The sequence below is a fragment of the Amblyomma americanum genome, chromosome 1 (assembly GCF_052857255.1).
Source record: "Amblyomma americanum isolate KBUSLIRL-KWMA chromosome 1, ASM5285725v1, whole genome shotgun sequence".
Lineage (NCBI taxonomy): Eukaryota > Metazoa > Arthropoda > Arachnida > Ixodida > Ixodidae > Amblyomma > Amblyomma americanum.
In genome coordinates, this window is record NC_135497.1 from 483,722,139 (window position 1) to 483,736,456 (window position 14,318).

At 47.4% G+C, this 14,318-nt stretch overlaps 1 long non-coding RNA gene across 1 annotated transcript in view; it reads right to left on the bottom strand.

The window, feature by feature from the left end:
* The window catches only part of LOC144105073 (uncharacterized), a 318,288-nt gene that overhangs the window by 232,631 nt on the left and 71,339 nt on the right, over positions 1–14,318 (bottom strand). The window lies entirely within an intron of this gene.

The window sequence follows — 14,318 nt, forward strand, 5'->3', positions numbered from 1 at the left end:
GGCCCTCAGGGCGTGGCACCAGTGGATACCTGAAGACGATTACTGTTTTGTTGGATGTGAACGTGGCCGTGAATGGTATTCGCCGAGCAGCGGCCCTCAGGGCGTGGCACCAGGGGATACCTGAAGACGATTACTGTTTTCCCGCGCCCTGGCGCCTCGTATTCAACCGCATTCTTTGGCGTTAATTATTTATATCTGAATTTCACACGTAGTTGAACTGTCGCAAATATTACAGCCGCATCGCACAAACGTACCGTCGGCAGAGCACCCTTTTTTACTTTTTTGTTGAGGGAGGGGCGGGGGAATTACCGTCTGCTCATATTTAATGCACTAATATTTTGAGCTTATTTTCTAAACATGTGCTGTGGTGGCACATTCTCGCCTCTTGGTTGACTGTAAGCAATGCATATATTGGGCAGAAGTTTATTTGCTGTTATGTTGGCACAAGGTTAATGATTGTCATTGTACTGTGGTGCCATGTTCAAACAAAACACATCATTGTACTCTCCTTGCAGAATGTCTAATGAGGTAATAAATTACTGAGCAGCGAGTATGCACTGTGGTAAATGCGAGGAATGTTACTGAATTACTTCACTCTTGTCATGATTTGTTGTCGTTAGTGATTACCTATGCCTTGGTGCCTGCTGCTTTTCAGTGTAGGGGCGAGAGGCATGTCGAGCTCCACTTAGCAGCTTTTTTCCCTCCACTCTCTACTGGTCAACATGGTAAAATAAACTGAGCATAATGCGTGATTGCTCAGACCTAAATGAGACTACATTTCACTTATGTACTCTCAGGACCGATCAGCATCGAAGAGAGGAGTGAGGGACCAACATAAATACATGTATAGGCAGATTAATTAAAATGATTATACACAGCAGACTTGAAGGCATCGGATGCAGTGGTGGTCACGACGAAGGCAGAGAAGATGTGACAGCTGGAAACGTAGAAAAGTAGAGATCTACGTGAGTTTGTACGCAACTTAATGTGAACACTAGCAAAAAAATTAGGAAGGCGCAGAGGACTGAGGCCAGAGTTAAAACTGTAGTTTAGCAGTGGAAAGCACCTCCCAGCAAGCCAAACTGTGCACATGCAAGCATTTATGTGAACACAGAACATAGAAAATGAAACTCCTTTTTGGACAGCCAAGGCACACTGCTTAAAAAGTTGGTGTTTAGTTGTTCCCCTTCATATCTGGTCCTTCCATACCCAACAACTGAAATGCCATCAAAAAGGAGCATCTCCAATAACTCTAACTACATGGGAGGTACAAATCTCCAGATGTCAGAGGCTTGGTGTCTCCTCACCTTGCAGGCTAGCTGGTTTGGTCGATATAAACTCTACGCAAGAGGTATGTGGTAGCTTTGCAGGTGGAGTATTTTGTAAGTCTTGCAGGATGTTGTACAATGCAGGCATTTTTTAATTATTTACATTGCAGTGATACATTACCACAGGCTAGAAAGTTTGTGAGCAGAAAAAAATAATGTTCATGCCATGTCTTAGCCGTATTCTTAGTGCCATATAGAATACAATGCGAATAAGGAAACGCCTAATTTTTTTGTAAGCTTTTTCTTTCTGAGCCTTGATCTTTTGCAAGTTAGCAAGGTGTACAGTCTTGTGAGGCTGTCAGCTGGCCCACATGTTTGTCAAAGCTGCTGAGTACAGAAAGAGTCGTGTCAATTAATGCAAGTTAAGTAAAAGAGGAATAGAAAATTCATGCTTTGAGAGTAGTTTCCAAAAAAATCTATTATTTCTTACTCAAGATCCTGCGGGAACACTGCGTTCTGACATTGATGGTGCACATCATCCTTGTCATTTCAGCAATTATGGCTGCTTGCTGCTTTTTGACAGCGTTTCATTTATCTGCAGGAAGAGCAGGCATGATTGGGCGGCAATAGGTACCTACTAAATCAAACATTGCAATGAGCAATATTTTGTTGTGTCTGTGCTTTTGTTATCCATGAAAGAGTTGGCATTTTTAATTGATGGTTGTGTAGCAAAGATGTAACTGCTACATTGCACTGCATTCACAGATTTGTTTGCCCATGTTTTTGGTTTTCTCAGTGGTTCGCTTCCTTACCAAACGGCAGATGGAAATTCGGCTTTCAACTTATGCACTTTCATCATGTTTGCAATGTACTTTCAACTGGTGTTCAACTTCACATTGTAGAAGTTGTCCAACCATTGTATGTGTGTGATGATGATGATGATGAAATGTTTTTAACAGTTGACCTCATTACGCAGCATTTCTCACAGAAAGCAGATGTTGCAGTAACATTTTTATTAAATGTTACTCTGTCATGTGGCTAGCAACGTAGCGAAAACATTTTTTCATCATGTCAGCTTTTAACATTAAAGCAAATTAAGGCCTTTGTTATTTAACGTTGCTCACAATTTTGTACCAATCACTCAACCTTGAAGCAACATAATGCATTATCACCCTTCCTCGGATCTTCAGCTTTGCACATGGTGTTAATCTCATTAGACGGGCTCACGGTCATTTGCCATGCTAGTTTTCAGACATTGTTGGCTAAGAGTCAACCAGAGAGATCAAAAATGGGACGTCATGTGCCGCCTACAGTCCGCGGTCCAACGGTTCATCATGTAAAAGTGGCGTCACATTATAAGCATCTTCTGTTTTTGCTGCCTTTAAGCAAGTTATTAGTGCGTTTGGTGGCACACAACGTCGATGGGGTCAACCGTCCTGTCGTGTTAAGTTTTGATCCCTGAAATTGAATGTTTAGTATTTTTCCCTGCAACGACTACGGAGGAACACGGACGTTTCCTGCAATACTGGACTGAAGTACGGTCATTCTCTACGTTTCATTCAAAGCAGAAGTGGTTCCTTCTTTAAAACGTACATAGTGTACGTTATAGGTACGGAATTTTTTTTACAGTGCACACTACACAGCCTCGTGCGGTGTGTCCTTGTCTTGCGTTCGCTTTATTCTTTGTTACCGCTCTCTGCTCTGCACCAACTAGCTTAGAAAAACTCTTCATGGAGGCTTCAATTTACGTTGATGTGGTAATCGTCCAGTGTGCTCTTTTTTTTCTTTGCGCGGTATCTTAAAATTAGGCGATCTTCATGCAGGGGCCAAAAAAAGGAAATAACTGCGATCCTAGACTCGAGATTTCCATTTTTTCGAGCTGAACACGGTGATCGATGAGCGACGCGAATCGCGGGGCCTTATACAGAGGGAAGGTGAGGTCATAACTGAAGCGACGGCGGTGGTGTCCACATAGTTATGCTGATTTCCGAACGCCAGGCAAAAGCTACTGCGCACGCACTGATAAAAGCTAGAGCGTAAGAACTGCTTTTATTCGACCAAGATGGATGACTCGACAACCGTTCATTTCAAAGTGATGAATACACTCTGAAGGCGACGGGTTCGCGGGTGCTCGCACAGAAAGTCAGAAAGGGAGAAGGAGAAGCAGCGTGACTGCCACGCTTATAGCACGCAACTCAGACTCCAACGGTGGCACCTGAAACGTGTGACGCATTAGAAAGAAATTAAACCACGCCGCATTCGCATAGAATGCTCCGTATGCAACGCACACTGTATTTTTGCGAGACCGACCAGAAGCATTAATTCCCCTGGCGCTGCACGTTTCCTCGATATGTATACAGCCATACGTGCAGCGCCACTTTGTGGCGGAAAGGATGGCCAGCCCAGCCTACCTCACGTTAATGAAGTTTTGAGCCTATAAAATGCATGTTTTGGCATTGATCTCCATGCAAAGCGTCAGGTGTTTAAAAGGTACTTTAATTCGGTTTTGAAAGATTTTCAATGCCCTTCCTGAAGATAAAAATTCACGGCTAACGCGAGTATGTGGTGAGGTGTGAAGCTTGGAACAATCACAGAGTGGCCCTGTCCGATACTATTTTGCCAAAGCACATTAACGTGGTGTACGATGAGCGCGACCGGCGCTTTGCGGCTCTTTCATTTTAGCCCTTACGATGACAAGAAGCAATAAACTTAGCGCGTCTCGTTATACCAATCCCGTAAACTTCTTACAGACCGAAGCGTGGCCTTGTCATGGAGCATCCGCCTCGCATTCGGGAGGTGCTGGGTTCGATCCCTAGTGCCGCCGGGTACCCACCAGTTTTTAATGGGTGCAAGATTTCCCCCGGCCTGGTGCTGGGCTCTTCTGGGTGAGATGCTTGGGAAAGGGGTCTTAACCACAGTTGCACTGACGGATCAGCGATAAGTTCCGCCGTCAACAACGTTAAATCCGCCTCGTGCGGTAGAAGCCCATTTGTGGCCCCTTTTTAAACGAAGCTCACAACGACGGGATTCGAAGCCGCAGGCTCCTTTTCCAAGCCATGTAACCCAACTAAACCGAGCACCAGGCCGAGTCACAGCTTGTACCCATTTTTGAGGAAACCGGTGGATACCCGGCCGGCAGCGGGAGTCGAACCCACCATCTCCCGAAGCCGAGGCGGGTGCTCTACCACGAGGCCACGGCGTAAAAGTAACGTACTGCCGACGTCAAGAACGTCACTCTAGACTGCACTGTTTGCATCGCACTTTCGTTCGTAGCTTTCCAAAGCAGCTTGAGCATAAAGCACAGCGGCAGTTAAGTTAGCGCGTCAGTAGCACCTGTCTATATAGAGTTCCCACCGACTTCAGAATGCCGTCTCTCTCCTCAGCGAACGTTCCTGAATTTCGGGGAAGTGATGTAAGGTACGCTGATAACTTTGCGTTCAGTGAGAAATTTTCAGCTGAACTCTTTTCCTACCGCGCCCATTGACCATCGTTAGCCTGCTAACGATGGGCGCGAACGCTAATTTCAAACGCTTTCACGCCGTTATTGAACATGCTGCGCCATTTGCCTTGAAGTTAGAAATTTTGTCTTCAGTTAGTCCTTTTTGAACCGCTTGTGAAAATAGCGCAGCGTAGACGTTGAGAATGGCCGTCTCCGCCAACGCGGCACGCACCCTGACACGCGACAAATTACGTGGCTTCGGTGGCTCAGTGGTTATGGCGCACGGCTGCTGACCCCAGAGACGCGGGTTCGATCCCTGCCGCAGTGGTGCAATTCCGCTTGAGGCGAAATTCTAGAGGCCCGTGTACTGTGCGGTGTCAGTGCTCGTTAAAGAACCTCAAGTTGCCGAAATTTCCGGAGCCCTTCATTACGGCGTCCCTCATAGACGGTGTCTCTTTGGGACGTTAAACCGCCATAAACCATTAATATCGTGATTGAGCTGCGTCCGAGGTTGAGTATGTGGGCAATATGGTATAGCAGTTAGACTCTGCGGATGCTGCCTAATCATCTCACTTCAATTTAGAAGGCGAAGAGCAAAGGAATCAGCCCAGAACATCTATGAGAGCGGCTCGATTGGATTTTAATATCCGCCCTGTTTGATCGACTCAGCGGCCGTTTTGAAAAGAGTATTCACGTCAGCAATGTTATTCGTCTCGCTTGTATAGTTTTTCACATCACTCGGGCGTGGCTTTGTACCGCCTGCACTGCAAAGGGTTCGTCCGATTGTATCGCCTATAGGGGTGTCCAACTACATAGGCCGTAAAGTGATTGGTTTCTAATGGGAAAAGTGTACATGTTAGGACCTTCATTTTTAAGTAGCAGTATGATAGGCGGACATTTTGTATATTCTAGTGTTATGTCAAGCTATGTTAAAAATTTATAAAATACCTTGATTACGCAATAAAATTTGATAAGACAAAGCTGTGGTCAGATCTGTTACTCCTAAATAAGGAATTAGATATGACGAGATCTGGCGATGGCCATATGTGCCCAATTCCTGATATGCCTAGATCTGGTTGTTTTCGTAAGTCCAGATATGGAATTTTCGTAGGGGATAGAACAGTTTAGCAAAAGTCGCATTATTAAAAGCTAAGTTATTTGGTTTCATTTTTATCTTCACAATAAATTGGGAACCTTGATGTTATTTTACATAAAAAATAGCGAAAACTGACAAAATACGGCCATTTCTTCCGATTTGGGGGAAGAGTAAAAAGGAATGGTCCATTAGTAGAGATGAAGTAAGAGGCGAGAACAGGCGTAGAAATATATATATATATATATATATATATATATATATATATATATATATATATATTGTCAAGCCATGCGGCCGCGTAGCGCTGTGAGCACGCGTCGCCGCGGACAACACACCCTTCTCGGCCTCGTGCGAAGGAATAGTGCTAAGAGACGGGTGGGTTTGGAAAACAAAAAGAGGGTCCGCAACATTGTTCCGAAACAGAGTTCTGCGTCGCTTTTTTCTGCTCCTGCGTAGGCTTCTGGTCGATGGGGGATGTATAGGGGTCGTCTAGGCGTAGCGCGGATTACACCGCTGCTTTTTCGTTCCGGTGATGCGCGCGATTCTGGTGAATGCAGTCTCCTGTAGGGTGGTGGTCAGTGGAAGGGAACTGCGTGTTTTCGACGCACTTTTGACTGCTGCTCACGCACACCGTGAATTTTGGGGAACGTTTTACAGCTCATGCAGTAAAACGTTCATGCCTCTCAATTACAACTTGCGACGTCGCGAATAAGAAAGGAATCTGTGATCGCCGTTTGGAAGTGAGAGGCGTTGTAACCTATCCTCAGGGATCGGCGGTTTAAAAATTTGTAAAGCCGCATTTTGATTGCGAAGACAGCCGCTGGTGGCGACGCCAGAATTTCATTTTTTTAACCTTTTCTAGCTTATAAAACCTTCTTTTTCAGTGAAAGTATCGTCTTTAACATTAGAACGCGGTAGCAAATCGACACAGGTCAACTTGACTTTGTCCCCAGTAACCCTGCAAGGATCAAAGAGAGGCCACCTTCAGAGCTCCGGCTCGAGAAGACGCACCCCTGTACCCGCAGATAACTTTTCCCTCTCACTAAGGTGCAGAATGTGCAGGCGGGGCGCGCTACAACACTGCAGAGCTATCCTGACAGCTCTCAACCCTTCCACGAGGGCCCTCACATTCAAACCACCCTCGCCACCACAGCCCCTCTTCCACATCCCGATTCGAAAGCGCCCCATCGCGAAGGTGAACTGGCCCACTCTGCAGCTCCGGCTTCTCCACTCATATCAGTGACCCCTGATTAGCGCATGGAAGAAAGTCTGTGCTCCGAACGCCAGACCTAAAACTATCGCTTTTCCTGATGAGCATATTTATTAATTCGGCCGACTGCGTCAGAAACGGGAGGAAATGTTTCTTCTTTTAACCTGATTCGCAACAACTCTTGCAGTACTTCCCAGCTGTGATTTCCACCTGGAAATCCAGCCCTCTTTTCACGGGTTCCTCCTGCAAACTGGTTTGCACCCGTTACCACCATTGGAATGAATGTGCGTCTGTGAGTGGTATATAGTGTTTTGCCTTTGTATTCAATTCGTGCGTGTGGATGTCAGCGTCCGTGATGGAGAGGAAGCAAGCTCGTTTGCAAGCTATTACAAGTATCGCGTAGCTGAAGATATCTAGGCGGAGGTCGGAAAAAAAAACTGACATTAAATAAAGTTTGCTGCTCGTCCCTTGCAGCCTCGGCAGGTGGCATGCAAATACTGCTCCGGCTAGAGCCTAGTTCCGGCAACGCACTAGATAGCTATAATGGCTTAGAGTTGCCGCTTCCCGTTTTCGTAATGATATACGCCTGTTAAAAAGCGCGCCCGTTTGTTTCCGCTGGAGTGGTATAAAAAAAAATCGAAAGGATAAAATGTATTTCTTCCTAGCCCATTTTGTGTACATGCGCTTGCGCTTCAGTTTTCACTAGAGGTGTACTGTAGGCGATTGCTCTATATTCAAATACAACTCAAGAACGAAGCGGCAGACACCTCTGAAAGGATGTTCTGGTCAGTTCAGTTGATTTCCTTAAAGGCCCCTTTTTTCGTACATGAGCGGTTGGACTTTACTGAAATGAGCAAAAAAATAGCGAATACTATTCAGCATTGAAGCTGATCGGTTACACGTTCTTGAAAAGTAGGTGATGAAGCGATGTTGATGATGTCACGGTGTAGGCCGTTCCAGTTCGTTGCTGCTCGAAAAAAAAAATTCGAAAAGATGAAAAATAAAGGTCGTCCAGCCAATCGCGTCGACCAATTGTCACGGCGCCGTGGCTAATCCTGTTTTACGGACGCAACTCTCAGCCACCTGGGATTTCAGATTAAGGGATTAACCACAATGTCGTGACAGTCGGTCGACGCCATTGGCTTGAGGGCCTCCTTTGAGAAGTGTTTGCCGCTTCTTTCTTAAGTTGTATTCAACTGTATGGTTGAACCAATATTGCGAACAGAGTGAGTACAGCTGTATAAAGTCTCACAAGTCAAACCAGTGTTCTGCACGTGGCGGGCATAATTCCAGTCGGGACTGCAGTTGCATGTTCTCAGCTCAGGCTCGGGACGAGGAATACAGATTCTCTTGTATCGCAATTATTGTAGGCGCATTACACGAGTCATTTTGTTTCGTAAACCTGGCGAAACGATCGAAACATAGATATCGAGGAGTCAACGCGGACATGAGCGCATATGTGCGCCGCCTTTTGCCTACCATGAATAAAAAGCTCTTTTATTCGAATACCTTTATAGATTAAAAGCTCGACCCGTCTCTTTTATTTTGTGCTAATTTGGTATTTCTCTGCCGCCGTGGTGGCTCAGTGGTTATTGCACTTGGCTGCTGACCCAAAAGACCCGGGCTCGATCCCGGCCGCGGCGGTCGGATTTCGGTGGAGGCGAAATTCTAGAGGCCCGTGTTCTGTGCGATGTCAGTGCACGTTAAAAAACCCCAGGTGGTTGAAATTCCCGGAGTCCTTCACTACGGCGTCTCTCATAGCCTGAGTCGCTTTATGACGTTGAACCCCCATAAACTAAATTCGTATTGCTTTTCCGATAGACGTGTCATTTGCTGTCAGACAAATAATGTCAGAGTAGCTAGAAAGATCTAGAGAATCAATTATTACAAAGAAAAATGATTGGTCTGAATAGTCCTCAGTGTTCCACAGAGTCGTCATATAATGGCACTATCCTGGGTAAGAACGCCGTTGCTAGCGCCCTATTAGTAAGTTGGAGTATTTAAGAAACTCCGTCGGTCCCTTGCTGGCGACCGTGTCGTCCTAAAGGGGATGAGCCCTAAGGGGAGCTTGGGCGGGGATTGGTCGCTGTCGCGAATGTCTGCGACCCCTTGGAAAAAAAAGTGATTGGGTTTTCACATATAGTCGAGCTGAGTGGACGTGCGAAACGATACGTTTAGCATGGGTGGCTCATATAGTTTTGCTTGCTGGGTCCTCGGTACGTCCAGCGACAATGTTAGTTCGACATTAGCATTAATTGGTGAAGACGACGATGTGCAATGCACAGCGCTACAGTGTCATGCAGTTCTTGCTGTCGCTTTTGAGGCAACAGCTCGAGGTGGGTTCCGCTGCGGCGATAGCATAGTGCTCTCGTGCAGTGGCCAGCGAAGCTGATCTGTTAGCGCTACCACGGGTTCAAAATATATTCAAGGCAATATATTTTTTTCATTTCTGCACATTAAAGGCCAGGAGCGCCACAAGATTATTGGCTGGGTTTGACTCCGTGAATCCGTGCTTTCGCAATAAACTTCAAATGTTAATTAGCTGCTGGTTTCGTATCTAACTGCTACAAACTTCGGAACTATGCCATGGCCTCGTTGCATGAAGCAAAATTGGAGCGCTTGGAAAATAAGAAAAAAATTGGAGGAGACACTTAAGCTCCGTCTTAAGTGTCCTTTGTGGATTAATACCCATATATGCGGAAGCGTTCACTGTCTATTTCACATTCATACAAAGCGGGAAGGCCTCATACCACTCCCGGCTCAGTGGCGCAGCGGTTAAGCGATGCGCCACTGCCCCGGAAGGTGGCTGTTTCAAACACAGCGACCTGTGGGGATTGCGAGACCCAGGTTACTCTTCCCGCGCAACCTCTCGCTACCAATCATTCATTTAACTTCCACCTGCCACGGTGAGCAAGTTGTGATGACGAGGAACAAGGAATGGGCCGTTGCTCTTGTTGTGCTCAATGTGGCTGACTAAATCCAAAATGCTGTCCTGCGCACTGAGACGAGAACGAAATCCAGTCATACATGCTGGCAACAAACGTCTGATTTCAGCCCACCAAGACAGCCGGTTGTAAATCAGTCTCTCAATTAACTTTGAGACGCACGCGGTGAGGGACACCGGCCTGCACAAAGAGGGGTCCGCTGCGCCTTTCTGCTGTTTCAAAACAGGCACCACCCACTTTGACAAATAGGCTTGTGGAATATCTGAGGTTTCCCAAATTTCTTTGTAGAAATTGAGCGTATTGAGTAGTCTTTCCTGCAGAAGGTATCGAAGCATTTGGTGGGACGCTCCACTAGGACCCATTGCGCATCGTTTCCGCAATCCCACAAGGGGAGTCCGCAACCCTCTCAGTGTGAACAGAGTATCCAGGGCAGTCAGGGTCAAGTCCACGCAAAGAGCGGCAGAGGAATGTGATGATCCCTTAGTGTAAGAATCAGCAATATCTTCGGCAGTACTTGTAAGTCTTCGGTTTAAATGTAACGCAAGGGTCTGAAAAGCGTTAACCTGACGAGATATTTCAAGAAGTGGTTCGGAGTTGACCAAATTCGCGAAATCGGTGTGAATGCACTTAGTTTAGCACAAAAAGATACCCGCTGTTCTGTTCTAAATTTTTTCGTGCACCTTCGAATAGCCGAATTTAGACGACTGAACGTCGTGTTGCAAGCCGCGTTACCCTTGCTTCGCATGAGTCGCCGCTCTGCCTTCCGTCTCGCAGCGCAGAGGTTTTTCCACATGAGGTCTGGCACTGGGAAGGGTGCAGGTATTTTAGCGACACAGTGGCAGCGGCGTAGATTCTTTTAACGCCGGCGAAGATGTCATAAGAAAATGACTTAAGCTCATCCCTTTATTGATCTCAGTTAGTCGTTCGGCTTTCTCTAACCCCAATGCCGTGACGTCAGTAAAGTCAATAAAAACTGGGAAGTGATCACTGCCAATTCTATCAGGAAACCGTTGCCCGCGTTGGCAACAAATCCTTAGAGCACATGCTGATGTCTATGGCGTGCTAGGAGTGGGGCTCCACCCCATAGCAGGCCACCGGTGTTAGAGATTGCGCTTTGATCTCATTGTTGCCACCAGTTGTTAGGTGCGGGCCCCTGATTCGCCTCTGCCGTCTCTAGCTCAGGTCGGTGTCCCCGGGTTCCGGATCGGGAGACTGCTGTTGTGGGGGTGACGAAGAGATGAGAAGGTCTGCGAGGTGAAGAAGAGACTGAAAGGGTTTATTTACATTTTTACATAGATTGAAAGAGTGAAGCTGGCGATCACACGCCAGATCGCTGCTTAAATAGGGTCCCCTGTCCCCATATCCTTAGTTGGGGAATTTAGTTCATTAAAAATGCGTCCAATCACTGTGACGTCGATCACGTATCCAGACTTTAGGGTCCGCCTTCCAGGACGCCCCCAACAACACACTCTTGCCACTTCTGGCAAGTTATGGTCCGCGCTCTCCAGGCAGCAGTGATGAATAGCCCGAAGGGGGTCCCATGGCAGCGTCGAAGGTCAGTTACCTGCACTTCACAGCGGTAGCGTGGGAACTAAAGGTTGCCACTGCAGTTTGCAGAAGGTTCCACATATAAGGAAAAGCACCTTAGTTAAGACGAGGTTGTTTTCGAAGCACGAGGATTCCGGTGTCGTTGGCTTAGTCAAACACGGCCGCATTTGCCACGGCTCATTTGCAGCCCCGCCGTTCGCCGCCTCCCCCGCCGTCCCCTCCGGGAGAAAGATGTCCCGGGTGGGTCCGGCGTTTAGAACAAACGAGAGGTTCACCAAAGCCGTTCTCAGGCAGCGGACGGCCGTTTCACCACGTAAACAGCAGAGGGGGAGGGGAGAAAGGTTCCTTGTAGACGCCACCACCTGCACTCGTGGCGCTGCAACCACGTCGACGGCCCTTTGAAGCCTCGGTCGATTGATGCTTCTCAGTGGCTGGAATATTCTTGGCATGTTGGCGTCTCCAACGTAACAGCTCCTCCGCGGCCAGGACAATCTCGATCGGCCAGTGGTCACAATCACTGGTCGAGGAGAGATGGGAGTTGTAGCGTGGGAGGCCCTTCTTGATCTTCTCTCTGAGCACAGAACAGAGTCGTAAACCTCGTACAACAGAGGCATTAATGAAACCAACCACTCAACATAGCGCCACTCCCCAGGCAGTGCCCAAAATTCACCCGAGAGCCGCCAGGCTGTTATGCAAAACAACTGCATTGTCGACATGAACGTAAGCACAAAATTTTGTAGCTGACAGCAATAGTCTCGGCTACTAAGATCAGCTTCCATGTCTGCCAAATTCGCTGCCAAGGCCCGATTCGCCGTACACGACTTGAAGAGGGTTGGCAATTTGGAAGCAAAACTAGAATAAACAAACGAATTGGCACCTCAATTGTGCCAGAATTTAGGGTCTAGAGAGAGTCCGCGTCTCATCTGGTGTCGCCAAAGACACACTGCCAAGTTGTACAATACGCGGTGGCGTGTCAAAGCCTACAAATGTTTGATTAGAAACTCTATTCCTTATCAATCAAAGCTTTGATCCCCTTATACCATCTGAATACCGATAGATTGCTTAAAATTTGTCCCACGATCAATTAATCCACTGGCTCTTTTCAAAGCTAGACGCTGGAGTGTAATAATCAACTGTTCGAGTTGAACTCGTAAACATGCGACTGCGTATCGCAATTCTTACTTCTTATCGTACTTGCGACAGACTTCTAAACTCAATGAGTCAGTCATGCGCCTCGTCACCATCACTTGTACAGAAAGCTGCTACAGCTGTTCTCCGCAGAATTCTGTAGCCTCACTTCGTTCGCTTACTCTTTGAATACCAAAATCGGCTGGCTAGCCTAGCGCTGCTAAACACAAGTACTCAAATGGGCACAAATTTCCGTGCTTTTTTGCCTTCGCGTGACATTAGCAACAATGCGGTTATTGCAGCGAAAAGCACTTGGTATCTCGACCAAGTTAACATGACTGAATGTAATAAATATATAAAAGCAAACCTGTGCGAAATTTTCAAACGCAAAAAAACTTGCTAGCTCTCAGCGGTTCTACCTACGCAAAGAGCTCAGCTCATCGTCTGTTCAGAACTGTGTTCGCTGCACTCCTGTGAGTGCCTTTATCATTTTGTAGCATCTGAAATTGACACACGTCCTTTCTAACCCAATCGCACAATTACCTTTATTTAAGTTAGGAAAACAGTAACACTTGATCACATCCAAATTTTAACCTAAAACAAAGTAGCATTTCCTTCCTCCGATTTTACACGCACACAAATGAAAGAGCAATAATAATAATAATAAAACAGCTACTTCGACTGGCTACGCGGGGTGAAACATGGTTCACCACTCCCGCGTCGAAAGGATTAGTCTCTTAGCCGCGCCCGCCGGGGTCGCGCTCTGACTTATTGTACTGTTGTCAACTCGTGACAAAGGGCAACTGTTAAAAGACATTCCTGATCGCTACTGTCATCTCCATGGCCACTCGACGCGCTCAAAAGGCCCTGGTAGCCCATGCAGTGCCGATAACTGATTCCGGGCGACGGACAGCGACCGGAGCGAGAAGCTGCTCTCTGTTCTCGCCCCAAGCAAGCCCGCCTACCCTTTCCGCCCTGCGCGCTTCCTCGAATACAGTGCGGAAAGTGCAGGAGGCATCCTTCTCCAGAGCGCGCGCTGAACATGCCTGCGTGAGCGGTCTCTGTTGCTCGGACCACTGCGCTCGCATGCGCCGGGTGTACCGCGATCTAGCGCCTTCTGATCTTTCGGGTAGATTTCCTTTCTCCTTACCGCCTCACTATTAGGTCGGGGGGGGGGGGGGGGGGGGTCTGTGTCCTCCCGCTAGCCGATGCCCTTTGAAAGACTCGCCCCTGTTCTGCTACGTGGACGCGCTCTTCCCTTTCCATTACTGCGTCGCCTTTAGAAGCACCTGCGCGTGCCCTCTGACCAGTAACTGTAGCTGCAAGATTACAAGGTCCAATACGGTGTAGGTTTTCTTTTCCTCTGCCGCATTTTCATGTAGGCTTACATTAGCACCTGTCTGTGCAGCTATGTTTAGGGCTTGACATTTCAACCGCTTTTTCTTGGTCCTTGCCCTATACCTTTTTTACGCTAGACACTTCTGTTGCGCCTCCTGACCACAACTAGATTCATCTAGTTTTTCTGCTCCGAGACTATTATCCAATTGCAAACTGGCCGCTTTGCCTTCGCAGGTCAGTGTCAGCTCCACACTGCTGACAGACGGACCTTCCGCTGCCCCCGAGTGGGCAGTTCGCTTTCCTGAAGGCAGTCCTCCACCGACCGCTTATCAGCCTGAGCGCCTAC